The following is a 27,712-nucleotide window of genomic DNA, read 5'->3' as shown; positions in this document are numbered from 1 at the left end:
AAGTAATAAGGGTATATTTGTGCACAGATCTAAGGACATTAGATCAATAATGATTATTATCTCTCTAAAAGCCCCATTAGATGCCCAGGAGGAACAGTAGAGTAGTTATGTAAGGGTAGAGTGTGTTTTATCCACTGCACATCCTAAATGCATATTTCCAAATCATTTAATAATGAACACTCCACTCCCATTATTGCCATTACAAAATTGCAGTCAACAGGTAGGCCATGGAGTTCTTGACTTTCTTAATAGGGTGAGGCAACCATAACCAACTGCACAGTCTCTTAGCTGAAAGCAGGAAGTTTCTAGATGATGATGCCAAAATCTGTAAGCACACACCTTCTACTCTCCTCCCAGAAAATGCCTGAGAATAGATTCAAATGAATCGTCTACGCATGCACACACTTTCACACACTTGCACACATACACACACACGTACACATGCAGACTTATACTCCACCTGTATATACATACCAAACTTTCTAAAATACAAATTATTGAATATGCCTCTGCTTATGTGAATCATGGTTCATTGACAAATCTAAATTTGTCAGAAACTAATTCAAGTGTCATTTGTCAAGAGCGTGTCACCTTTGTTTCACAACAAACAAAGGAGCCTACTCTGTAGCAAGGCTTGTGGTGGGCCTTCCAGAATAGTATTTATATGGCTTCCCGTTACAACAGCATCTCTCAGCACTCAGCTGTAGAATGCTCTTCCCATATTAAAAGCACTCATCATTCAGAAAGGTCACATTGATTTCCCCCATCACTCTGATTCCATCAGTGTGGCTGTCAGCTCAATGAAGAGGACACTCTCCTGGAACAACTTAAACTGATAACTCCCAAGTGTGCATTTCGCATTGCCCCTGAGAGGATCCGCATGGCAAAAGCTGGGAGTGATTAGCAACACGAGAAATCTTCTCACTGATCTATAATGCTGCAAATGAGTTTTAAATATGAAGCAATCATTAGGGTCTATTGATGTAAACCAACAGGACTCATGATGGTTCATTAATGCTAAAATAAGCCTCCTCACCATGAGGATGGGGAATTGTAGTGACTGCAGATACCCCTCACAGTGAGCAAATGATGCCTCCAGCATTAGAAACAAACGCCTTAGGGATATTGTCATATAATCCTCATAACTCTGTTAGCAGCCTCCATTTCACTGATTAGCTAACAAAAGCACGGAGGGCTAGAAGCAACTTGCCAAGTGGCGCACAGACAAGATTCGGGCTCAGCCATACAGTTCTGCATTCTTAATGATCATGCCGCCTTCTTTCTAGGGATCCATCACCTAATGTCCTGGATCCTGGCAGGCGACACATTGTCTTTCCCCAACACATTCAGTATAGCAAAGCACTCTACAGTGCAGCCCAGGCAGGCCATGAAAGGAACAGGCAGACAGTAAAGGACTCTACTGGCAACCACTCTATGAGCTGCATTTCCTTCCTCTTACCCTGCCCAGCAGGACACATGTCCACTCCTCCCTGGTCTCAGCAGTTTACTTGCGTTTAATGTTGTCTTTGCACCCCCGGATTATACCATAGAGTATCCTGCCATGAAGAGGAACCCTACTTTTCTAGCGAAACCTATACTCTTTTCTCTGGATTTCACCTGAGATCATATGTATACCAACAAAGTGCTGTACCACTGAGCTATCCTCTACTCATTTTAAACTTTTGGTTTGGAGACCTGGTCTCATGGAGCTGTCCAGACAGGTTTCGAAAGTTTACTCCTCCTACCTCAGCTTCCCACTCTTGTGTAACTGGACCACAAGTCTGAATCATCAGCTCCATCTGAGACAGGGTTTTTGAGGCGAAGAGTTCTTTCTGTTTTTCACGTTTGTCCCATATAAACATGAAATCGTGGCCAATCAACCCTTTCCTGGAAATTAGGGAAATAAGTGTATTCGTTCAACAAAGCCACTGACTCAGTTTAATCTTCCAGGAAACTGTCGGTTTGGCTTGGGTGTACTCAAGCTTTCACCAAATTATTTTGTATTCAAAAGAGGACACTAATTCCAGCACTTTGGATAGGATGCTCATGCCTGCTATCAGTGTTCTAACCTCAGATTTACTCTAAAAAATATGTTTAAAAAATCTTAAAAATAAGGTAATCATCTAAAAGGTTTGGGTAGATTCTTAGGAGGCCAGCAGCCAGCACTTTACCTTTCAAAATGGAGGCCTCAAGTTGAGTCCATGGATTGAATTTAACTTTTCATTTTTGTCTCCTAAGAGGGATCTTAGTTTGGTGTTGCTGTTGCTATAGTTTTAAAACAATTAATTGAATGGTGTAGGAAAATGGCATAGGATACAAACCCTGGTTCACAAATCTCTAATCTGAGAAGAGAAGCTTCAGCAACACTGAGTCTGTGTGTGCTGCTCAGGCTGAGAAGCCAGACTCTCCCACTTCATGTGTTAGAGGAGCATAGGCAGTAACCATATATACGGGGCAATCTCTCCCGCCTGCCATTACTAATATTTACAAGACCACCATGTAAGTATTTTCAGTGCTAATTTATGAGTGAAACTGTGGAGACAATCACGTCTGCAGCTACTACCTGCTGTGGTTAACATTTGAATTCCTATTCACCCTCAGTCCCAAACTAAGACTCTTCTCACTACCATCCTGGTGGTAAATTCAAAGGGGGTACAGACAGCATGAGGCTCTATAACTGGCTTCCTGGGGTAGAGATCTACCCCATGTCTACCTCAGAGGGCACCATCTGAAAGACATGTTAAACTGAGAAAAAAAAAGTCTGGAGACATTTTTCTGTTTAAACAGACATAGTTAGACAAGCTTTACTGACTTCAGAGAGTCTCTTAAGAATCTGATAGTAAATGTCAGACATTTTAAGGCTTTAAAATGTTAACCCAATTCGAAGTTTTTTTAAAAAAACTCTACTCTTATTCAAACACATTTATTTTTAAACTAGGTATATACATGTGTGTTTGTTTGCAGGTATGTGCATGTGAATGCAGAGGCCTGAGGAGACCAGAGACCTAAGACCTTGTGGATCTGGAGTTACAGGCTGCAGTTAGCTACTTGTAGTAAGTGGGTGCTTGCAGCCAGCCATGCTGGAAAACAAATACAAGACCTCTGAAAGAGCAATACGTGCTCTTAACCACTGAGCATTCTCTCCAGTCCCCGGAAGTATTCTTTTAAATGACACATTAATGACAGCAAAAAACGGCCTATTATCTCCCTGCCCATTTAACACTGAACACATTTATTTAAAAGGCATGCCTTAGGAAATGGTTATTGTGCATGGAAGCACGCAATGAACTGTGACTCAGCCCAGACTAGTCCTCCCCCATAAAGGGACAAGTGCACATTTTCTAATGCTCATGTCCAGAAAAAGGAAAAGGAGTTCGTGTATGCACACTGCAGCCGACAGAATAAAGATGTGTGTATAAAGAAGGATATGCTGTGCACCAGTTTAAACCATGCTTTGCCATGCATCAAGAAAGCAACATACTGCCAAATGCTTTTCGGACACTAGCTCAATGCTCACCCACAGCCACAGGCAGGACAGAATGATTGACAGGAGAAATGGCTTTCTTACTGGCCAGATTCAGGTGGTCACTGAAGACCAAGAAACATTTCCAAACTCCCACAGACATACAACAATAATCTCTATTTAGTAAAACAAATTAAAAAAAAGTTAACATCAACCACAGCTATGTAAAAAAAAATGTTTCTCTCAGTTCAGTGTGTCTTTTAGATAATGCACTCTGAGGTAGATATGGGGTAGACTAGTTAAAAGAGAAACTTCTACCCTAGGAAGTCAGTTATAGAGGCTCATACTGTCTTAAATTTACCACCAACATGGTGATGGTGGTGAGAAGAGTGTTAGTTTTGGGTTGAGGGTAAGTCAGAGTTCAAAGTGTGTGAGTGTGTGTGTGTGTGTGTGTGTGTGTGTGTGTGTGTGTGTGTGTGTGTGTGTGTGTGTCTGCAGGTGCAGACGCCTGTGTCTGTGAAGGTCAAATGTCAGTGTCAGGTGTCTTCCTTTAGCACTTGTTTTCTTAGGACGGGGTCACTCACTGCGCCTGAAGTTCATCATTTGGGCTAGGTTGGCTGTCTAGTCAGCTGCCAGGACCTGCCTGTCTCTACCTCCCTAGCACCAGATGTGTAAACATCGATCCTCATCACACCTGGCGTTTACGTGAGATCCAGGGATCCTCTTGTCCTCCTCTGCTTGCACACCAAGTGCTTTCCCTTCTGAGTCACCTCTCCAGCCCCTCATAACACACCATAAAGTGACCTGGCTTCTTGTCGAAGTAACTACCAACCTCAAGCTGTGCCCTTCTCAAAGGCAGAAGTGTGGGTTGTGGGTGCTTCAATTTTATCTCACTTCCCATTACATTCTACTAGCCATAGTTTCCTAAAAAGCTATGGACTATGTCTCCAAAGACACGAAAGTGGTTAAGATCTGGAGTTCTGTCTCCAAAGCCTTTCTGGGAATAAGAACATTGCTCACCGTCTAAGACTGGAAAAGCTAGAACATCAACCATAGCTGTGTAATGTAGATACTGAAAAGACTCATTTGATAAAGGCACCCATATGCTTATGGATATATAATTAAACACCTACATCTAATCAATGGCAAAGATATTTTCAGAGTTTTGAAATGTCAACCTCTGTTCATACTTAAAAGCTTACATCATCTAGAAGAAAACCAGAGAGTGACTTGATCTTAAATGAACAATCAAGAATGAAACATGGAGGAGCTGGAGAGATGGCTCAGTGGTTAAGAGCACTGACTGTTCTTCCAGAGAGGTCCTTACTTCAATTCCCAACCACCACATGGTGGCTTACAACCATCTGTAATAGGATCCGATCCCCTCTTCTGGTATTTCTGAAGACAGCTACAGTGTACTCATATACATTAAAAAACAAACAAACAAACATGGAGGCTGCTTGCTTTCTTCCAGAAACTCATTTGAATAATCATGATGTACAATATCCATTGCGTCAGATTAAGAAAATGGAATATTAAAAAAATATTTACTTTTATGTGCCCACAATCTGACAAGAAAATAATCTAAAAATGTATGTGTGTGTGTGTGTGTGTGTGTGTGTGTGCGCACGCACGTACACGCATATGTGAGCACAGGCACAAAGACATTTGAGTGTTTTGTGTAAAACCAAAGGCTCGCACACCCATCTCCATAACAGAGTCAGCAGCATGCCCAAGGGTTCCACCAATGTACCATTTTCATATCTTTTTTCTCCTCTCCTCTCCTCTCCTCCTCTCCTCTCTCCCTCTCCTCTCCTCTCCTCTCCTCTCCTCTCCTCTCTCTCTCTCTCTCTCTCTCTCTCTCTCTCTCTCTCTCTCATGCTTTGAAAAACCTTATCTTGGTATTGAACCTGAGAATGAGTGGACCAACCAACCTCCTCAAAATCCAACAAGCAGAGGAAATATCAAAATATCTGTTGGAATGAGTCTTGGTGACATGGAAGTGTTGTGATTAGTCTTTATGAGTCCTGAATGTGGGGAGCACCCTCATAGAAACAGGGGGACAGGATAGTGGGTTTCTGGAGGGGAAAGTGGGAAAGGGGATAACATTTGAAATGTAAACAAAAAAATATCCAATAAAAGAAAAATATATAAGTTGAAATTAATAAAAAATTTCTCCCAATTCAGTTGAATAATCATATATATATATATATATTTTTTTTTTTACCTTATTCCATTTGCTGTAGAATATTTTGGAGAAGAAAAAAACAAGAAGGAATTGCAATAATGCGATTCCTCAAGAAGGGGGGGAGGAGAGGAGGTAGAAAAAAAAGAAGCAAGACAGGGGAAGGACTAAAAATAGAGCTAATTTGAAAATGTGATAATGGAGAAATATTTAAACAAGCAAATATTGGCCTGAGCACCAACCAACTTGGTTGTTTGTACCTGTCAGTTGTACGTGTTTCCTCTTCAGTCAAATGAGAGCGCTCCCTAATGAGTAGGGATCCTACTGAGGAGAGAGACTAAGACAGTGCTGCACCTGGCAGAGGCTTTGGAGAGTGATTGCACAGAAGGCAAAACACACCAGCTGAGTCTATACAGTATGGAATCCAGAAAAAGACAAGTATCTTCTCCCACTATGGACAAATGTGAAACCTGCCAATGGAAAGTAGGTATTAGCAATGGAGCATGGAAGCCATGTGATCAAATTGTGAGGCGGCATCCTGGATTTATGGTGAAGCTAGAATCGGAAATAAGGCTGGATGTTGGAGAGGAAGTAGGTGATGATGATGCAATTCAACTTCCAATCGGTTAGCAGTGACCTGAGTCACGCCTGCTTGTTCAAATGTTTTCGTTTTATGCATTAAAAGTTCACGAGGTTTAAAGACAATGCACAATGTACCTTCCTAACCCTCCCATGTCTCATTAAATATTAACAAAGACAACTTCCTGGGAGCCTTCCTTTTCTCCCAGGCCTTTGCCAGCTCACCTGAGACTTAAGGGGAAGAAAAACATGCCAGACGGTCCTACCTGTTCAGACGAGCCCCAAAGGCTTCGGGTGAGTTCTACCAAGGATTCCTACAGCATTCAAAACATGCAGCTTTTTGGAAAGAAATCAGAATGTCTACATACCAGAAAGAAGATAAGAAGGGAAAGAGAGACAGAGCAAGATCATCACAGGGCAAGAGGAAAGAGACATTTGAGCACAGAATGACAGATGTGTAAGACTGAGAGCTACGGACACATTCTATCCAACAGACTCTGTCAGCAATTAATCGCATGGGGTGGAGGATGATCACATTACCTGTGGGCTATCACTCACTTATAGGACAGATACAGGTGGTACAGGAGCTGACCCTGGAGGTCATGTCTAGAACATCATCCAGGAAGTTAAGCTAATGTATTTATATCCATAGATGCATATGTTATACTCTGAGCAAAGCTACTATAGGAATGATGTGGCTTATTGTGATTCAAGAAATACAATGTTCATGAGTGATATACCAAAAGAGTTTCAGTTTAAAATGCCAGCCAGCATATTTTGTAATGCTGAACAAGAGCTTAGCATGCACCAACCCAAACACGTGTTATATAATCAGTATTCAGTTGCTGCCAGTATTAGTTTGGGTTTGAAAGGTTTTGCTGGTTCTGCTGTTGCTCTTTAGGGGATTATGGTATCAATTATCCGCTCCATTGTCTCTTGGAGCTGAGAAGTCTCTTGCAGCATTTCTCAGAACACGGCCTCCACCAGGCGTGTTCACTTAGTAGTTTCCTTTCTGCCCTCATCACTAGTTCACAGATCTCTCCTCGTGGACATTGTTTTTCATTTGCTTCCTTTCGTTAACAACGCTGAAACCTCGTGACAGAGGCTCGAAGTTCCTCAAAAGCATCCATCCAGTGTGCCCCGCAAACTTCCTCCTTCAGTCCCTGCCTGTGTTTCCTGCTATGGTCAGCAGCTCTGCCTAGAGGTTGCCCTTCCCCACCAGCTCCAATGGCACCTGCCCCTTATCGTGATTAGCACTTGAAGTTCACTCAATTGGAAATGTCTGGCTCCCCTCCTATGCTGTACTCTCCGAAGGGATGGAGAGCTTTTTTTTTTTTTTTTTTCCAGTCACAACTGAAACGCTAGTATATAGGATCTGATGAGAACCAATGCTTATTTCAGTTTTTTGTTTTTTGTTTTTTTTTTAGAATATTTCCAACAGCCTTCTACTTAACTCTGTGCCTAAGACAATCTATGCATTCTGTGTTTTAAAAAACTGAACTGAAATGTGTTAGCAGCCACAGTAAATGTCATTCAATCTGTGTCACATAAAAAAATATACTTTTAATGAGATAGATTATATATATGAGGAAAATTAAGGATTTACATATGAAAGTGATGTGAAATTTTTATGGAATCAGATTATTCTGAGGCTTAGCCTGCAACACCCTATTCACACCACTGCTTTGGCCAGCTCTGGTTTACTTTTCCTTTAAGAGAATTTTCTCCCCAGCTTCATCTCAGGCTTTGGAATGCATTAAAGGTCAGTGGGAGTAAAGAATCCATTCCCGTTTCTGGAGAGAAGGCAGGAGAAAACATCTTCCACCCTAACTTCAAAGGAAATGAACTCTGTTAGCATCTTTCCTAGCCAGAGGGAGGAAGGCCCAAGTGTCCTCTGCAATAGCCTTCTCATTTGCCCACTGCCTATCTTTTAGTTGTAGATTATATACAATCGGTTCACTCAGTTGTCATAGCAAATGCATTATTAAATCTAGTGATAATTAGTCAAGGATAAAGCTATTTCCTAAAGAGCTATTCGCCCAAATCTCTACATTATACAACTCCCTTATAGATAGCAGACTTTTGTATGGTCCCAATCCTTTACCTCAGAGTTATACAGTCATTCCAAATACAAGGTCCATGGAAGTCATAATTCTCTTCTTCAAAACTGGTACAAATCCCTTCCTGAGGCCAAGACCTCCCTTGTCCTCAGCATCCCCATTCATCTGGTCATCCTTATATATCTGCCTGTCTCACAAATCTATCCACACCTCCAATATTCCCCACTGTCTTAAGCTAAGCAAACAGCCTGAAACCCTGCGTGATAAGAACATGTCGTTTCATAGCATCAGAACAAGAAATATTGAAGAGCCAATACTTGTCTGTTGGTCCAGAAAGGTTATTATGTTCGACCTGATCTCCTCTTGTCCTCCATCGTTGCCTAACAATAAGACGAGCAATAAATGACCACATGCCAAAAGAAATGGATGGACGAACCAGCTGAGCCTATCCAAATTAGATGTCGCTGTCCATCTTAAACTCAATGTTTGTAGCCAGAGGAAAAGACAAGTAACCTGAAGTTCAAACTCAAGGGCAAAACATCTGTCTATACATTCTCAATGTACTTATATCTGTAGCTATATGTTTGTATGTACTCAGACTGTTAGTATGAGATATCTTGAGATTAAATGTGAATATTTGTTTTCAGGAAAATTGTTTCAAAATCCTCAGGTGTGTACAGAAGGTATAGCTCTTCTGTCCATCTTTCAATGAGCAATGGTTATGTACAACATGACCTTCAAGTCTTCTATAGACTGGGGAGAGGGTTTAAAAGGGTCTAAAATCAAAAGCTTGCCCATCAGCAGGAAGCCCCTAGTTCTATCCCCAGCCCAAATCCAGGTCCAGATCTCAGCATACCTCAAGAACCCCAACCTCCATAACCACTACCCTCCCAGTTAAACGCACTGAAGACGTACTCTCAGTCTATAATGCAGCTACAGGAAGGGGCTTTTTCATATCAGTTGCTGGCACTGTTTTGAGAGATTGTATTAGGAAGTGGCACCTACATGGATGAAGTGGGCTGTTGCCTAGGTTGGCGGGTCTTTAGATTTAAAGCTGACTGTATTCTATCTAGATGCCGATACTCCATGCAACTACCTGCTCCCAGGACCTCTAGCATCCCTTCCCAGCCAGCATACATTATTCCCTCAAAAAAACCACAAAGGAAAACAATCGTCTTCCTTTCAGTTGCTTCTTTCCACTAGTTTTAAACAGTGATAAGAAAGCAACTCATGCATTCAAACTTGAATTATCTGCAGTAGGAATAAGTTATATGGACTTTTCCAATGTGGAAATCTGTCCCTAAAGAAAATCCCCCTAAAAGAAATCATAGGGGCCTACGGTACTCATTAAAAGACAGAATTGTTATAAAAGGTTTATTCCAATGAGGTTGATTTTGTTTTTGGTTTTTTTTCCCTTGTGTGTGTGAGCCTGACTTTCTTTCTTTTTTTTTTTTTTTTTTTTTTTTTTTTTGGTTCTTTTTTTTTCGGAGCTGGGGACCCGGGCCAGGGCCTTAAACTTCCCTAGGCAAGTGCTCTACCACTGAGCTAAATCCCCAACCCCGAGCCTGACTTTCAAATCTCCTTAGTGATACGAATACAACACAGTTGCATCCATGAAAATTTCTGACACAGGATGAGAAAGATGGTTCTGGACCAGATTGCTTTCCCCTAAATCTGACTGGAACTGCTTTCCATACTTTTGTGAACAGAAGGAAAGTCTTTTTGGCTCTCTAAAATTTCCTGGCCTTTGTTGGGCTGGAGAGATGGCTCAGTGGTTAAGAGCACTGACTGCTCTTCCAGAGGTCCTGAGTTCAATTCCCAGCAATCACATGGTGGCTCACAACCATCTGTAATGGGATCCGATGCCCTCTTCTGGTGTGTCTGAAGACAGGGACAGTGTACCCACATACATGAAATAAATTAATTAATTAAAAAAAGTTGCTGAGAATAGAAATTTTGCTCTTACTCTCTCTCTCTTACCCTCTCTTACCCCTCTTGCTCTTTTCTGTTCTTGCCCCTATTTGCCCCTCCCATGTGCCCATGGCCGGCCCCCTTTCTGCTCTTCTACTCTTCTTTCATTAAACCTCTCCACCTGGGAAAAAAAAAAGTTTCCTGGCCTTTGCTTTAAAACAAGGAGAGCCCTGTGTCACCTTGGGCTTGGACTTGTGATTAAAGGTTTTAAACATATACATATATGGCACTATATATATATATATATATATATATATATATATATATATATATATAAAACAAGGTCCAATGTTAATATATTTGATAACAACTATTTTAAATGCTTACCCAGAAGAGTTTGTGATTTGATAATTTCTCAGATACTATAATATTTGCATATGTACAGTGAGATAGCTCATAAATTTAACTCAAGCTCATCCATAAGTTCGCTGGGTTTCACTTGTACCTAGGTTGCAGGTAATCTTATACAATGTTTTAAAGAATCTTGGAAAAAAAAAGTGTGTGGTGTGTAATTTTCTCCTTGAAGCATCATGTCAATTCTCAAAAGTTCCAGATTTTGCAACTCTCTGGATTTAAGGTCTTCAGAATGAAGGTATTTAACCTGTTTTACAACAATAAAATATCTACATTATTACTAACTTCCCTTTGACTCTTAATCAAAAGGGATCTTTTGCCTTCCTCTCTTGTCTTGAAATTTTATAGTGGTTCATAACCTTCAGCATTCGTGAGAGCATCAGGTCGGCACTTCAATGAAAACCACCACACTCATATCCAGAGGCACCGGTTCCCAAGTCCTGGAGTAGGGCCTGAGAACATGCACACCTAATGAGCTATCTCAAGGATGCTCACATGAACATCTAATGAGCTATCTCAGGGATGCTCATGCTGATGGTGAGCTATCTCAGGGATGCTCACATGAACATCTAATGAGCTATCTCAGGGATGCTCATGCTGACGATGAGCTATCTCAGGGATGCTCACATGAACATCTAATGAGCTATCTCAGGGATGCTCACATGAACATCTAATGAGCTATCTCAGGGATGCTCATGCTGATGGTGAGCTACCTCAGGGATGCTCACATGAACATCTAATGAGCTATCTCAGGGATGCTCATGGCTGATGGTCTGAAAGGATACTGTGAGAACTAAAGTATGTCAATGAAAACAGCATGGGACAACAGACATTCAGGCTTCCTGTAGTCCTCTACTCACCTACAAAACCCTTCCTCTATAGATTCAGTAATGCCACCAACTACAAACTCAGCCCAGTCATCTGAAGACACACAAAGGCTCCCATAAATCCTTCATGAAGGTACCATCTGCATTGTGACCAGTGAAGCCCTCTCCTGGAGACAAGGAGAGTTAGCCCTAAGGCTCTTAGCTCACTTTAAGATACAGGAAATTCTCAGTAAATGGTAACTAAACAGACAATAGATCCCTGGAAGGCCTTAGCGGTCATATCTGGGTTGTTCACTAGGCATAGGTACTAAGAGTCTCTAACAATCCCGGAGTCTCTTCCACTCCACCCAGCTACCTCTTCTCTGTTCAAGGATCTAAGAGTCCTTGGCCTCCAAACACCAAGTTGCCCCACATTCATAGACAAGAGCTTCAGCCTAAGACCTTTACAGGCCTCTGTGGTCCAGGCAGCTGGCAGATGTGTAAGTAGTCTCAGGAGAGAGGAAGCCAGCCTACAAACAGGAAGCGTTGCTTTGTAAACATCTCTGGTAAATTGCCCAATAAGGTTGCAACGGGAGAGGGAGGGAGGGAGGGAGTTCTCGTCTGCTTCATCCTCATTTAAATAAATGTTCACCTTCACGCTCAAATTTTGTATTGATTTCCTCCAAGAGGGGCCCAAATGCTCTGCCTTTCAGGATACACAGAATCCTTAGCCCCCACAGCCTCACGTCCAGACACACTTTGGCCCTTTGGATTTTCTGGAAATTTCCTCATCTTGTCATCTGATCCAGTTCTGTTCCCATCGGTCTGGAATCAAATCAAGCGTGGGTTTGTGCACACCTCCTGCAGAGGATGTTAAAGTTTCGTAAAGAGGAGGTCAGGGTGCCCTGTCAACTTCTTTGGAAATAGAGAAGCCAAACCGATGTGATCCAGGCAGAAATGTGTAACCTTATCTTTCCACAAAGGCAAAAGCCTTTTCTCATCAGTTAACTGGCAACACCTCAGAAATAATTAAACTGTGGACACCTTGGCTTTCTGTGCTTAGTTAACTGCAGAGAAGGGTTGAAGAATGCAAACGCTCTCCCTGACGGGAAATAGAGAGGATTCTGAGTTCTAGCTTTACTTAATTTACTGTGCGTAATAACTTTAATTAGAGGCTCCATGTTGCGAGCACTATGAGACGTGGTCAGCAGAGGTGCCATGGATTCTACACAAATGCGACATGAGGACGTTAAGGGTTCTTTGCCAAGTCTGCACAGTGCACTCTGCTTCCTGAGAGAGGCTGGAGGAAAGATGGATGCGGTCTTTTACTGGTATTCATCTACTAATAAGAGATGGATTTACACACAAACACAAGGTTTTTTTCCCCAGGGGACAATGGTACCTTTATTCACTTCCCAGCTAAGGAAAGAAATTAAGGGAAATTGTTGAAGTATGTTAATATATGTCACAGAAAGAAGACATATGAAGTAACCAGCCCTACTTGTACATAATCCTTTTAAGAGAGACTAAAGAAGTCACGTGATAAAAACAACAAAACCACTGGTTTTTCATTTCAGCCTACTTTCACCTGAGGCAGATTTTTTTGAACAAAACTGAGTTCTCATTTCCAGCCAATCTTTCAGATCTCCATCACTTGATCTTACTACAGCATGGACCATCAAAACAGCACACAGCTGTATCCACGTTCCATTTCTAGGTCAACCTCCTTGTTCAAATTACTTGCTTGTTCTTTGCCTCCATTTCTCATCTGTATTGGGGAAATAATTATCATATATATATGTATACACATGTATACATATATATTTCATTCCATAAAAGTGCCTATTTATATAATTGGGCCCTATTTATCTATAGAGTCCTTTATGTAATTGGTACTCATTGATTCTTAACTTTATTTACTGATAGGTTTCATCGTTATTTTCAATGTGGCTTATGCTTCACTCCTCTAAAATGTGTACTTTCCCTATATGGCACCTTTTACCTGAGGTGACCATGCTGAAGCAATCATAAATGTGGGCCCTGGGCTTTTCCAAACACCACCTGCACGTTGTAGACATTCTAAGACCCTCCCTTCCTTTGTCTCAACACCTGGCTACCGAACACTAGCTCAGCCTGTTCTTTAGAAGGCTTGCCCTGAGCAGGTTTACAATATTTGTTTAATTGAATTGCCGCTGACCCAATCAAGGCCTGAATGCTAATTGTATCATCATCCAGAAACAGCACAGAATAAACGGTGAGTGCACTTTGATATGCCTGGAGAAACCAGGGTTGGAATTCCCCAGAGTTCACGGAGCAGTTCTTGAGCACCTGAAGTGTCTGAAGGCTCCTCGCTTCCAGGACACACAGGATCCAGTATCCAGGTGCAGCTGGGCTGCTCATACTGCAGAAGAGCTAATCCATTTACAAAGAAAACTCATCTTATGAAATCCGAGCTCTGTTTAACAACCGGACAGCATAGACAACGTTAGGGAACTAACTGCAAAAACATTCGTTTTGCAAATTCATTACAGTCGTCATCACTTTTGCTGTTTGGTGTGGCTGAAAGCCCATAACCTACGCTTACTCTAAGGCTTTCCAAGGTCCTGTAAGTGAGCAAATGCCAGCGCAGAGAGTGAAACGTGAGACTCTACCATCTTCAGGAACTCGGAGTGCATCAGAGCCCATCCAATCAAAGGACTGACCTCTGCAAAGTCCAGATTCGAGAAGCAATGGGGTGATAGTTCCACTGGACTCCCGGCAACCTGGCTGTGAGGCCTTTAAAATGTTAAGAAACACTGTGACAGACTGCCCTCTCAAGTTCACCAACACTTCGTGCCTGTCTCTGGGCCAAAAGACACTTCTCTTAACCCTGAGCCGGCGACCACGGGTTAGAAATGCCATTAAACCCCATCCCTAATCGATAAATTCCCATTTGGCCTTAAAACAGACCGATGTCCAGCCTCAGTATCAGACTGTTCAGTACCCTGCTACCCTGCCCAAGCGCGTGACCAAGTGACCCACCACTCTCACCTGTCTGGGACTGAGTCCCCAGGCCAGCACTGCGCGGCGGGCGCGCGCCCCTCACTTTCGTAGGATCCGCCGTTGCTGTCCCTTGTGGCTGTAGTCGCTGCTCCGGAGAACACCCAGCAGCCCTGATGCAAAGGACATAGGAGCGTCCCAAGAGCCGCGGGACTTCCTCGGCCACCCCCTCATGAGCCCCGCCTTAAAGGGGAGGAGGCGGTCGCGTCACCTTGGAGCCGCCTCTCAGCTAGCGCAGAGGCAGCTGCGGTGGCTCTCCCAGGTGTGACAGGAAGGAGTTCGGGAGTTCGGGCAGTTCCCTGGGCTAACTAGGCGTGCGGAGAGTGATTATTCCGAAATCACTGGTTTGGATTGGCTCACGGGGAAGGAAGGTGTGTCCTAAAAGTCGAAAGGAAGAGGAGAGGATGAGTGTGTCTCGCAAACTTGTAGTTACTAAACACTTGTTCTTCACGGAGGCTCAGAAGACCTCATGGTGCTCCTAGCCTCTCCCTATAAAACCACCAGGCAGAGAACGGCTTCCGTTTTTACTACCCCAATCCTAGGAAGAGCTGCCCAAATCAAACCTAGGAAACCTGTGCCTCGTGGTTGAGATGGTGGGCGGAAGTCAGTCACCCAGATAAGCTGGGCCTTGCCCCCTTCACCAAGGATGAGCTGCTCTGTGGCCTGGGAGCTGTTCTGAGGACTCTGAGACCTGAAGACACTCCCCTGAGATTTTGATCCTTGGGTGCTCAGTAAATACTTGCCTTTTGTTTCTCTCCTCGGTGTCCCCCCTTGCTCCCTTCTGGGTATGTTTCTTTGCTTTGTCCGTTTTGCTGCCCCTCCACCCCCACCCCCATTTCCATCTTGTGCTCACCAGAGCCTATATAGATGGCTACAGAAGACTCTGGGAAGATGAGGGACTCACCTTTCCTGGAAGCAGCAGTTTTGAAATTATACACAAGAGTTACACCAAGGGAAATTTGGCTGTGAGACAGATTTAGCAGTCTATAAGCTATTGTGGGGATAGGAAGTCTGTGACACTGGAGGAGTGTGATTGATACAATTCTGAGCTCTGAACTCAGAAAGTCCTGAAATCAAATCCTGGCCCAACAACTAATTGTGCCAAGGCAGATCACCCAACCTTTAGGATGGCAACCTTCCCTCTCCTAAATCTCAATTTGAATATAGCTATCTCATGGGGTCTCAGAAATTCTAAAAACAGCCTCTGGTCCATGGTAGCCAATCAGTAAAGACAAAGTAACGACTATAGGAGAGGAGAAAAAGAAGGAATGGAGTGTAGGACTAGTGAAAGGCATTGCCTGGACTTGAAAAGCCCACTTAACTCAACAGCTAGCAGTGAGGAAGTCAACTTTGCCCTTGTCTTCATGCTCGCAATGGGGTACTTGACCATATTTAATGTTTACAAACGTTTGAGGCAGGTCATAATATTTCTGATTTAAAATGAAGACATAGGCCCAGACTTACAAAGTATCTGCTTGAAAGCTGCACGGATTTCCCAGTAGAGTCCAACAAGCAAAACAGGAGAGATCCACTACCCTGGAGGTCCAGTGCCCTTTAGAGAGCAAAGCTAATGGCGGAACATCAAAAGAACAGCAGCCTGTAGAAAGCAGCAACTGTTCCTTTAAGGCTGACTAAAGATACAAATGAATTAAAACACAAAGCAAAGCCACACAAGAGACTTTTGTTTCTATCTCCTCCTGGCTGAGTGAAGTTTCTGCTCTGTGGTTCCCGCAGTGCAACCGCAAGTTGAAAATGACTCGTAGCATTTTGCAATCATTAAATGCTATAGAAAGTGAAACAGCTACAGACAGAGATGTCTAAAGTGATATCTCCCCACTCCCACCACAAAAAAGTGCGTCCTTCCAGCTGTCCTGCTCCCCCTAGGGGAGCGGGCCCTTGGATGTTGGTTTTGTCTTTATCCATCCAAAGGTATTACTCGCCTCCCCTCAGTAATGTTTCACTCTGGAAACGACTCCATTGTTTTAGTACTTGAGCTTTCTTACTTCACCGCTCGTGGCTACAGTTAAAACTGTATGTGGCTGATCAATTTTTAATTTGCTGTTGTTATTTTGAATTTCTTGATTTAAACAGGTTGTGAACTACGTCTTACATTATGGGCACTAGTCAGTGATGTAATTGCTGTTACTTTAAAAAGAAAAAAAGTAAAACCACCCAGGTTTATAATAGGCAGCCTGTTTTCTCTGGCCTTCATAATTCATAGCAGCAATAAGGTATGTGGTCACTCAAGAAACAGCCCCTGTGGGCAGTGAGCTTGCTGAAGTAGAGATTTCCCACTTCTAGATAAACTCCTTTCATACGTTAGACACTGAATGCCTAGACAATCTCATAACAGCTCTTTGTCTTTTAAATGTTCAGTGCAAACACATGTTCCTTACGGCCCATGTATGACTTTTCATACATAAGCAAATTACAATTCCACGGTCTATCATGCACCTTCCCTAGGCAGTACTGCGGGGGAAGAACCTTAGCCATGTGCAGATTTGAAGGATGCAGAACTATTTAAATTGGAGTAAGTTATAATTGAGAGGTATCCAGGATGTAGAATGCTGGATTTCGGAATAAATTCATCCTTCTTAGAAAGCGTCAACAACCAATGTAATCAGAAATTCTAGAGTTTTGACTCTTCCCTGACCCAAGGAACCATAGTGGATCTCAAGGGAAGGCCAAGGCTAATGTTAGGAGTTTGAATCCCTTTACTGCCCAATAGAAAGTTTTCTCGGCTCTGCTAGCCATGTTAGCAGTGACTAGCCCTTGGCCTCCAAGACCATTCACATTTTCCTTCATTGCAGCTTCTCATCATTCCAGGTAGAATGTTGATGGAAGCTGAAAAGCAATTGAGGTACATATATCTGTCAGGATGCAGACCATGGGAAAACTTATTCTGTTTTCCAAGGGCGAGATGTGTATAGTGTAACAAGGGAGTGTACTCACTTTGTTACATGGAACTGAGAAAATGGCCACCTTTTATGGTTAGTGCAAACAGTCTTTGCTATTCTATTTACTCAAGGACACTTTTTCTATTGTATAACAGTCATTTAATCCTCTTTCCTCAGTGGCAGGTGTGGAAACAGCTCTTAGTAGGTCACTCCTACCTAGCTCGAGCACTCGACAGCTGTGCTTTTCCTGAAGCTTCCATCCTCCAGGGTAAAGGAGGAAGCCTCACAGAAAATGAATTACTTACAAAGCATAGCACAAGACTTTTCTCTTGAACCCTTCAATAGAATTTATGAAAATTCTACATAGGAAATTATCTCAATTACCTAGGCTGGTGTTTAACACAAGATGACTAACTAAAAATGTTCGCAGGTAGTATGTTGCTCAAAATCAGGTTTTATGGATGGCGTGAATGAGAATTTGATGGACATGATGAACATATGGTGACTGTTGACAAGGGGAGCAATCGCCGAAAGCATGGCTCTAGCTTGAGATCTACTTATCAGCTTACTCAGGTTGGTAAAGCAGAACCAAGCTTACTGATTTCAAAGCTTGCCCAGGATTCCTCCCCTGGTTTCACATCTAGTGACCAAAGCCCATCCAGTTAGCTAACTGATCAAAACTCCACACACCAAGAGAGGGTTTCAGGCTATACAGACTTGTCACTGGTCCCTGGTTAGTTTTACTGTGCTAGGATATTGCCAACCACGATATGGGGAATATGACAAGTGAACCTTGACAAATGGGCTGTTGACTTTACATCTGGACTGGTTGCCAGGGTCAGTTTATTCAAACTGCTATGACTGTTTTAAGATAATCCAACACATAAGCTGTCACTTATCACAGGAGCAATAGTCTTAAGCTGCTCCCACAGGGACCAGCTTGTTTGCATCCTATAAGTTCTACAATAAAGTAACTGGCTTTGTTGTCCTCCCTGACTCAGAATGCCCCACTCCTAGCAATCTTCCAGGAATATGTCTTCGCTCATTGTGCAGAGGAGTTACTACTGACTATATTTATCTTCTGAAGTTTGAGATGGAGCAAGCAGAAGTCTCTAGAATGGAATAGTAGGGGATAAGCAACCCTCCATGATGGCCAACCCTCCATCAATAAGAAACACGGTCACTGACATAGTCTCATAACTAACACAACCCATGGCGTTTATTGAGCCCAGCTAGTAAAATAGAAGATTGGCTGAGATGGCACAGGGAAGGACAAAATAGTCAAAACAACGCATGCCCAACTAAAAACATTCAAATTCACATATTCCTAAACTTTGGCTTCTGGCTAAAAGCGAAGTCCTATTATCAATGCTATGAATATGAGAAGAAAGGAAGAAAGAAAGAAAGAGAGAGAGAGAGAGAGAGAGAGAGAGAAGAAAACCCACAATGGCTTTTGTCCTCTGAGTGCTAGCACTTGGCTTGAAGGTGAAATGTATTATCAAATGAACAGATAGAGTGTGTCAAAGGGACACAATTCTGCAAAAGCCTGAGAAGGCTAGAAAGTACATGACCTGAGTCAAGTTCAAGAGAATATGTAGAAAATACTGTTGAGAGAGATTGCAGGGAGAGACTCCAGGCGGCCTTGGGTGCTATGAAAAAGACCATGAGGGACAAAACCTAGATGCTCACAGAGACAGCAGGCAGATAAACACCAATCATGGAAGGAAGCCAGAACTATCTAGGAATGTCTCCATAATGTACACTCAAGAAATTAGAAAATTTAAATATAGATTCACAGGCCGAAATAATAAGCAAACTTATGACTAAAGACACTAACAAATGTTGGACATAAATCATCAGTCTGTCTTCGTGCCTATATAGGACATGTAATTTGTGTAAGTTTTAATGTATCTAACCTCCAATTACTGGCTGGAATGTTGACCTACAAAGAAAGTACAGATTCACTAATTAGTGACTACAAAGTAGTGTGGAAATAGATGGAGCCTTATTAAGTGTATAATAACAATATTTCTGAGCATGCCTGGCATACAATTACTTGCTTAGTAATTGTTTAGGGGTAGATTTACAATGACTAATGTTGTCACGTCTTGAGAAAATATGGGCCAAAATAATGAAAAGAAATAGTAAGAAGTTTCATCTTAAACTAGATTAATATCTAGTATTTAGATGGGCTGATCAGGCTTTCCTGGTGTTTCCAAATACCTGCCACCCCTCCTATCCACAAAAAGAACCAGCAGTCAAAGACAGGAAAGATTTATTCTAACTTATGAAGACTTCAGTGCATCCTGGTAGAGAGGGCGGGATGGATCTGCTCACAGCACAAGAACCTGGACTCACAGGCAAAGGATGTGTGTATAGAGGGTGTCTGGATAGAGGATGTCTGGATAGAGGGTGTCTGGATCAGCTGGTGTTCTTCTTTTATTTCACATAGCCATTCTGCCTATAGGATGGGTAAGCCCATGTTCAGGGAAATTCTCCACAGCCCGCCTCAGGTACAGTCCCCATGCCTAATGACTGCAGAATATTTCCTCCCAGACACACCCAGAAAGGTGCTTTATTCACCTCTTTTGCTTTTCCCATTCCAATCAAGTTGACAATCAAGGAAAGAAGAAAGGTATTGGGCTTTTCAGGGAAGGAGGTAAACACAGAAAGAGGGGAAGGAAGGTAAAAATAACAATAAGTACGTTCGAAACTCGTAAGAAATTATACTTTTAACATATAACCTGTGTATAAATATATAGTTTTAATGAGCTTTTCTCATCGAGGCTGGCAATGCTCCGTTTAACTACAAAAGATCACCTAGCAAACTGTCCAATACTAGACACAGGAAGCTCTCTTTTTGAGTTGTTATTCAGAGGTAACCTTAGACTCCCAACATACAACTTACTTCTATGGCTGTTGGTTGCCCCCCAAGAGGTGGTCGTTGAGTTTATATTGCTGAAGATACTCATGTACTGCAAACCCTAGAGGCCCCCTAACCTGGGACTAACCTGAAGAACTCCTCTCTGGGGACTGTTTTATGATAACAGAAGGTCCTAGTAAACTATGATACCAAAGAATTACATAAACAACCAGCATAGAAAATTAGATGTGTGGGTGCAGTGGTGGCATACATACCTTGGTAGTTACCAACAGCTCTCTAACTGGACTTAAGACCTGGTCAGCAAGAGGGAGACCAAGGCTATATCAGGAAACCTAGCTAAATACTCAGTGTTGGTCAAGTCATGGTTATTAGAGGAGAACCTACAACCATTATTTTACCAAACCTGCATAATCCCTAACAGCAATCTATAAATACTTCTCATACCACGAATAAGTATAATCTCATTAAGGGGAACTTGTCTTTGCAACAGATAGACCACTGCACAAAATGACAACCAATCAATATTCAGAGTGATAGCGCCCAGTCCCAAGCGGGTTCTCCCATGCCAAAGGCAGAAGAGAGGGCAGAAACATTCTAAGAGTCAGAAGACTGGAGGGATTGTCTTGGAGATTGTCTCTTCTAGGAATGTTCGTGGCCACACCCAAAATACTCACCAACATGAATGCCTAAACATGAGCTGAATAAGGCACAACCAATAGACATGCCAAAGTATATGAGAAAAAGCCCACAGGTGTTTAACTCCACATAAAGAGCTACAAGTGACCAAGCTACGCACAGGGTGGGATAAAGAGTCTTCCCCAGGGAAGAGCACACCAATTTCTTATTCAATACCCAATGGTCAGCCCTGAAAGCATACACTGGAGTAACACTGTAACACTATGTAGACTAAGCAGCTTATATTTGGGAGGGAGATATATACAATAAATGAAAAAAGGAGGCCAGGGTTGGGGATTTAGCTCAGTGGTAGAGCGCTTGCCTAGCAAGCGCAAGGCCCTGAGTTCAGTCCCCACCTCCGAAAAAAAGAAAAAAGAAAAAAAAAAGAAAGAAAAAAGGAGGCCATTCATTGGACAAACAGCAAGGAGAGGTACATGGGAGTGTTTAGAGGAAAGAAAGGAACAGGGGAAATGTTGGAATTATACTGTAATCTCAAAAGTAAAAACTAAAGAAAAAAAGAAGTTAACAAGATTAATCATCACATAAGTACTAATTACTTCCCTATCTGGAAACATCTAACTAAAGGGGAAAGTGTACATTCAATAAAGAATATGTTCTTTTTAAGAAGCATATTTGATTAACTTGAATTTTTTGTTCAGCTGCTTTTAAAGTGAAGAGCAATGAGAGATCCCTAGTCAATCAAGCACAAAATACACTTGAGATGATTTGAAGAGAAGAGAGTTCCTTAGCCAGTTTCTACTAAATATGACCTGCTATGTACACACACACACACACACACACACACACACACACACACACACACACACACACACACACAGTTATCTGTCTCCTTATTTCTGATGGGTTTTTAATGAATTTTCGAGATGTGGTTTTACTTCTGTGCCTGTCATTGAATATCCCAGGCTTATCTTTCAATCTGCATATGCTTCACACATAAACATGCATTCCTGAAACATGTTCTGGACACCACATATTAAGAAGGGAATGCAGGCTGAATGCTCATGCAGATCTAGGCCAGGCCTCTGGTAAGTCTGGTAAGTCAGTGCCTCACTCATTGTTTTCAAACCATCTTTCTCCTCCAGTAACGACAACCTAGTGTTCCTTTGGAGAGCTCACCAAAACTCGGGCCCATTTTACCTGCGCAGGCTGTTTTAGTGTGTTGCAGAAATGGGACAGTCTTAGATAACAGGGTAATTAATTCTCTGAAAATTTGAATGCAGGTCTGAGAACCACTTGAAATGCTGACAGAGATGTTGTCTACTGATTGTTCTCATTCTGTGCAACTGTGGAGTGGCTGTTTTAGCAAGGTGTGCTCAGTAGGGAGCTTGTGTCCTCTGGGCTGGAAGTTCTACAAAATGGTGACAGTGGAAGGTGAGAGAGTGGAGGGCATTATTCTCAGCACTACAGAAGGACAAGTAGAAGACAAAGGGGTGAAAATTAAACACACACACACACACACGCGCGCGCGCGCGCGCGCCAGTGACTGATGAGCAGTGTGGAAAAGCAAACAAGAATTTAAATTGTCAAGGTAAAGCAACAGTAGACTATCATCCATCCGGAGCAGAGCATTGGAGAGAGGGAAGATAACAAGACGGACAAGTGATCCTAAAGGAATGGTCTGCTTACGTCACTAGTGAAGGAACTGGGCCCAGTTAGATCAAAGTTCATACTGTGTGCAGCTGTAAACTGTCTGAAAAGACAGTGGATTTTCTTTTGGGATCACACCTCCTTCAGGCTTTGGTTATGGTTGGCAGTTTGTGAACTGCTGTAATCCTGTGCTTAGTGAAGTGACATATAGGTTACCACAATACCTTTATCTGACTGTGTTGTTCTCCGAGGCTCTGGACACTCTGTAGCTCATCTCTTTAACATCAACTCAGGTAGAGGCAAATGCTCATTAGTGCAAAGCAGGATAAACGTTACAAAGAAATATTTGTACGAATCGACACACGGTACTTAACATGAGCCCCAAGATAAAAGTTGCAGTTCTCTTTGTGGTTTAAAGAATAGTGTCTTTGTTTGGTCTTTCTTCCTGTTTCTCACATTGCTGCCTCTTTTTATGGTTTCCCACACAACAGCCCTTGATGCTCCACCTCTCCACCACTTCATATATTCTGTCACATTCGGAGTTAGGAGAAAGAAAGCTAAATATAAATTATGAGATTCTGTCTTCTCCAACACCCAAAATAATCACTGTCTCCTCCCTTCATAATTCTCTTACACCTCAACTAACAAGAATCAATTCTTCTTATACAAGAAGCTCCAGAACAGTTATATACTCTGTACATAAAACGCCTCAATCAAGAGCAGCCACTTCCATTGTTGTGAAAGGGCTGTGTTGATGCCTCTTGTCATCTCATTTGTTCTAAGATATATTTCTAGATTATCAACTCATTTCTTGATAGCCTATAGAAACTAAGGTTTTTCAATACTGAATGCACAGCTGACTGTGCAGGTCCTTGTACACACAGGTCACCAGGAAAACCAGGGATGTTAAACATGCAGGATTGGCCTCTCATGGAAAGGATATAAATCTGTTTTGTTTGTTTGTTTTGTTTTGTTGTTAGTTTGTTGTTGATGTTTCTCATCCAGAAAGCTGGAAATTAGAGGTGATTAGTGGCTTGATAGTGTGTATAATCTGTTGAACCAGGCCATATCAAGCTCTCACTCCAGGACATGAGGTGACCAGTAGACTTTTACAATATCTGTATTGCAATAAGCTCCCTCAAACAGGGCCTGAGGTGGCTAATAGCCCAAACAACCTCTTTGCTGTCCATGTAGCCAAGACCACACCAGATGCTTCCGTATGTGCCTTAGCTAATATAAAACAGGGAGCCTGTCTCCCGTACCCATTTTCTTGAAAGAACTGACATGCACTTTGAAATAAGGTTCAACGTAATGATGCCTCTTTGTACACCAGTCATTGTATTATACCAGGGAAATATTTTTTCCCAAATTGTACTGTGTTTAAGTATGTTGACAACAAACTGTCTAGCCCGAGACTCCCAGAGTTAGATCCAGTTGGCCTAAGTCAACTGAACTGAGTTTGCAGATCACATCTTTGCAGAGTGTTTCTATGCCTGCCATGATACCTACAGGGACACACATACACACACACACACACACACACACACACACACACACGATGTAATTTTTAACTACAGAGCAATGTAACAATTCCCAAACTCAGTAATTTAAAATAACAAATGTACACGATGTCAGAGTTCCTATGGAGGAAGACTTTGGGATGTTCTCATGGGTGTCCCTGACTCAGAATATCCCATGAGGTTTCAGGCAAGCTATCACAGATGCTACGTCATTACTGTCTACCTAGAGGCTAAAAATATGTTTAAAGACCCTAAAATCATACACTCAATTGATTGTACAACACGATTCCTGGCTACTAGGAACTCCCCACAGGGAATCTCAGGTTTTATGTACAAGACAGAGAGAGTCATAACTTTATTACACATTCTTAGAAATCAGTTCTATCTGTCATAGTCTAATCATTACATTCAAATCAATAGTTCATCTAATGTTCAAGGGGAAAGCGTGGCCTTGACCATCAGCAGGACACCAACCTAGAGATAGCTATGGCAATAGTAGGAGAGATACACAGTGAATGTCCAAGGAATAAAACTCCGCCTATGGTTTGTTAAAGATCTTGAATCTGAGTTTACGATCATCACCAAATCCAGGTTGACTGAGCAGTGTTGAAAGCATTATTTCTCCTGCTACTTCTACATCCCTTCCTTTATTTCTGTTCAGATGGCAGTTATAGATGCTAGTGGGATGTGGGGCATTGCATATTGGCCGAACACCCAGGAACTGCTCTTTGTTTCTTTTCTTCTCTTCAAATTCCTGTTTCATTTTGAATAGTTCCATTCTTGTGAAATCAGGAGGATTCATTTATGTTATGAAATATTTTTCTTCTTTTTATTGTCACACTGTGTAATTTGAGTCTCAGACACTGTACCTTCACTTTTAAAAGTTGGACTGGGTCTCTTCATCATTTTTATTTTTCTCTTTGTTCCAGTAATTTTCTGTACTTTTGTTAAAGTGGGCAGTACATTGACGATGTAGTGTTATTCTCATTATCTACTAACCCTATCATTTCATCTCTGGATTTAGTTCAGATGATTAATTATTCTCCCTCTTATGATTACTTTCCCTACTTTCATTACAGAGTGAATTTTGACTAGGAGCCATATAGTATGAATCTTTTGGTTTTAGATATTTACTTTTTTAAAATGCCTAAGGCTGAACTTTTAAAAGGATTTACTTATAAATTTTATGGATATGAGTATACTATAGCAGAAAAGGACATCGGATCCCATTACAGATGGTTGTGAGCAACCATGTGGTTGGTTGGAATTGATCTCAGGACCTCTAGAAGAACAGTCAGTGCTCTTAACCACTGAGCCATCTCTCCGGCTGGATGTTTACTTTTTAGAGTTTGTTTCTTTAAATGGTGAGGACCTTTTTTCCAGAACACAGGACCAGGACATTACTTGAAAATAGTTTATCTTGAGGCTTGTTTTGGAAGCCCTCTTGAGTGATTCTGTAGCTAGTCTTTTCTCTGAGTTATACCCCTCAAGGGTCCTACTCCATATATTAGGTCATGTTTCGTTAATAATTATTTGGGTTAGCATTTTGTGAATTTGATGCAAGCCAGAGTCATCAAAGTAGAGAAAAATCTCAATTAAGAAATGTCCCCATCAGATTGGCTTGTATGTAAGTCCGTGAGGCACTTTCTTGATTAAACATTGATGTAGAAGGGCCCATTCTACTGTCCATGGTGCCAACCCTATGTAGATAGTCCTGGGGTACAAGAAAACAGGCTGAGCAGTCCATCAGGAGCAAGCCACTAAGCAGTACACTTTTATGGTCTCTGCTTCAGTTCCTGGTTTGACTTCTTTCATAAAGGATTGTAAGCTATAAGGTTAAATTAACCCTTTCCTTCTCACATCACTTTTAGCCATGGCACTTTGCCACAGCAATAGAAACCCTGACTAAGATTCTTCAGTGGGTAATGTGTTGACCTCTACCTGGTTGCTGTTAGAACTTCAAAAGAGTGCTAGAGCTGTATGCTAAGGGAGATTTCCCAGAGACCTGAACTCATTAGTGTTCAATTGTACATTGAGAGCAATCTTTTCATGCTTCTCCCAATCTCTGTATCCTTTTGTTTGTCTACATTTCCCTCTCTCTACTCTCTCCATCCTGAGGAAATTTCTCTGAGCTTAGAAAAGCCAACAGGCTCTGCCTGGTGTCCCTACCACTGAACTGCAAAAACAGGCTCACTCCAGGCTCTAAAAGAAAGGAAACTCAGAAATGCACCTTCTGTTGGACAAGTGGACCATGCCACCAGTCAAAAGAACTGGTAAGATTGAGTGAGCCCAAAACCAGTGAATCTCAAAATTGAGAAAGGTAGAAGTGGGGCCACGTCCTGCCAGCCTCTACCTGCTTTGAAACAGAGTCATGACATCCCACTGAGAGGACCTTGGCAATCAATCAAGTAGCTTTTGAACTGAGAGCTCTCCATGCTAATGAGGTATCTAGATAGTCCCAGTATGCAGCCAACGAGCTTCCCTTTCTGGGCATTCCTTCACACAAAAGGTACTTAATCTCTCCTTCACCCTGAGCAAGGTATATGCATTCACATTCACCATCTAAAAAAGCAGTTTAAACAAGGAAGGAGGATCTTTTCATCAAGGAGGCTTGGAGTAAAGCCCAAATCTCCTGGAGAAGGCTTTCTGTCTTGCAGGCCCTCCATCATCTCAATATTCAGAAACAAACTGGGTTCCACCCCTATCCCAGGTTCTACCTTTCCCTTCCTGCCTGGTGAGTAGATGCCCTTGAAGGGAAGCACAGACCAGGGACCCTTTTTCCAAACTCCCAGCAGTATGCTAATGGCATCTGGGTACACAGGAGAATAGGAACCACAGTAAAACTCCCAGACAGCACTGTTGTTCACAACTGGGGAATCAGAGACTAAGGACCCCCATTATGGATTGCATTTTGTTTCCCTTAAGCACTGTGCTGTTAATGCTCCTGACACCCCAGCAATGAGACAGCATGCAGCATCTTTCCTTTTCTGGGATTGGCACATTGCACTATCTGGTTTTTGTTTGTTTGTTTGTTTGTTTGTTTGTTTTTTTAAGATTTATTTATTTATTTTATGTATATGAGTACACCCTTGCTGTCTTCAGACACACCAGAAGAGGGCATCAGATCTCATTACAGATGGTTGTGAGCCACCATGTGGTTGCTGGGATTTGAACTCAGGACCTCTGGAAGAGCAGTCAGTGCTCTTAACCACTGAGCCATCTTTCCAGCCCCACACTATCTGTTCTTTTAATGCAAATATTGCTGCTGTTAAATGTGGAGGCGAACCAGCACAGTTTCCGTTATCTTATTATGGCGAGGAATGGAAGTCTAAGCCTATAGGCATCTGACTGAACCTCAACCACGTCTATTGTGACATTGATTCTAGATGCGAGCAAACAAGCAAGCAAACAAAAATCAATTTAAAAAAATAGTCAAAAGAGCTGCACCAGGAAAGAGGTGTCTGAGCGCACACCTTCAGTCTTCAGCAACTCACAGCACCATTTCTCAGGCCGTTTGATGAAGAAATGTAACCATATCAAACATTTTTAGTATTTTTTCAGCCAGTAATCACTATCATTATTTTCAAATTAGTGACACTGAGTATCTTGTTGCCTGTTCTAATGAGAAGGTCCAGACTCCAAAGTCTTGTCATGTTACCAACACTTAGTCA

At 42.1% G+C, this 27,712-nt stretch overlaps 1 protein-coding gene and 1 pseudogene across 1 annotated transcript in view; one reads left to right on the top strand and one right to left on the bottom strand.

Moving 5' to 3' along the window:
- Positions 1-14,611, bottom strand: part of Mctp2 (multiple C2 and transmembrane domain containing 2) — a 227,462-nt gene extending 212,851 nt beyond the window's left edge. The window contains 1 exon segment of the mRNA XM_032893415.1: positions 14,449-14,611. The gene's annotated coding sequence lies outside the window, so the exon portion shown is untranslated.
- LOC116893248 overlaps positions 6,102-27,712 on the top strand; it is a 57,501-nt pseudogene continuing 35,890 nt past the window's right edge.

Source organism: Rattus rattus, chromosome 2, assembly GCF_011064425.1.
Source record: "Rattus rattus isolate New Zealand chromosome 2, Rrattus_CSIRO_v1, whole genome shotgun sequence".
In the NCBI taxonomy this organism is placed as follows: domain Eukaryota; kingdom Metazoa; phylum Chordata; class Mammalia; order Rodentia; family Muridae; genus Rattus; species Rattus rattus.
Note: the sequence above shows the minus strand (reverse complement) of the source record. Positions and strands in the feature narration are given on the sequence as shown.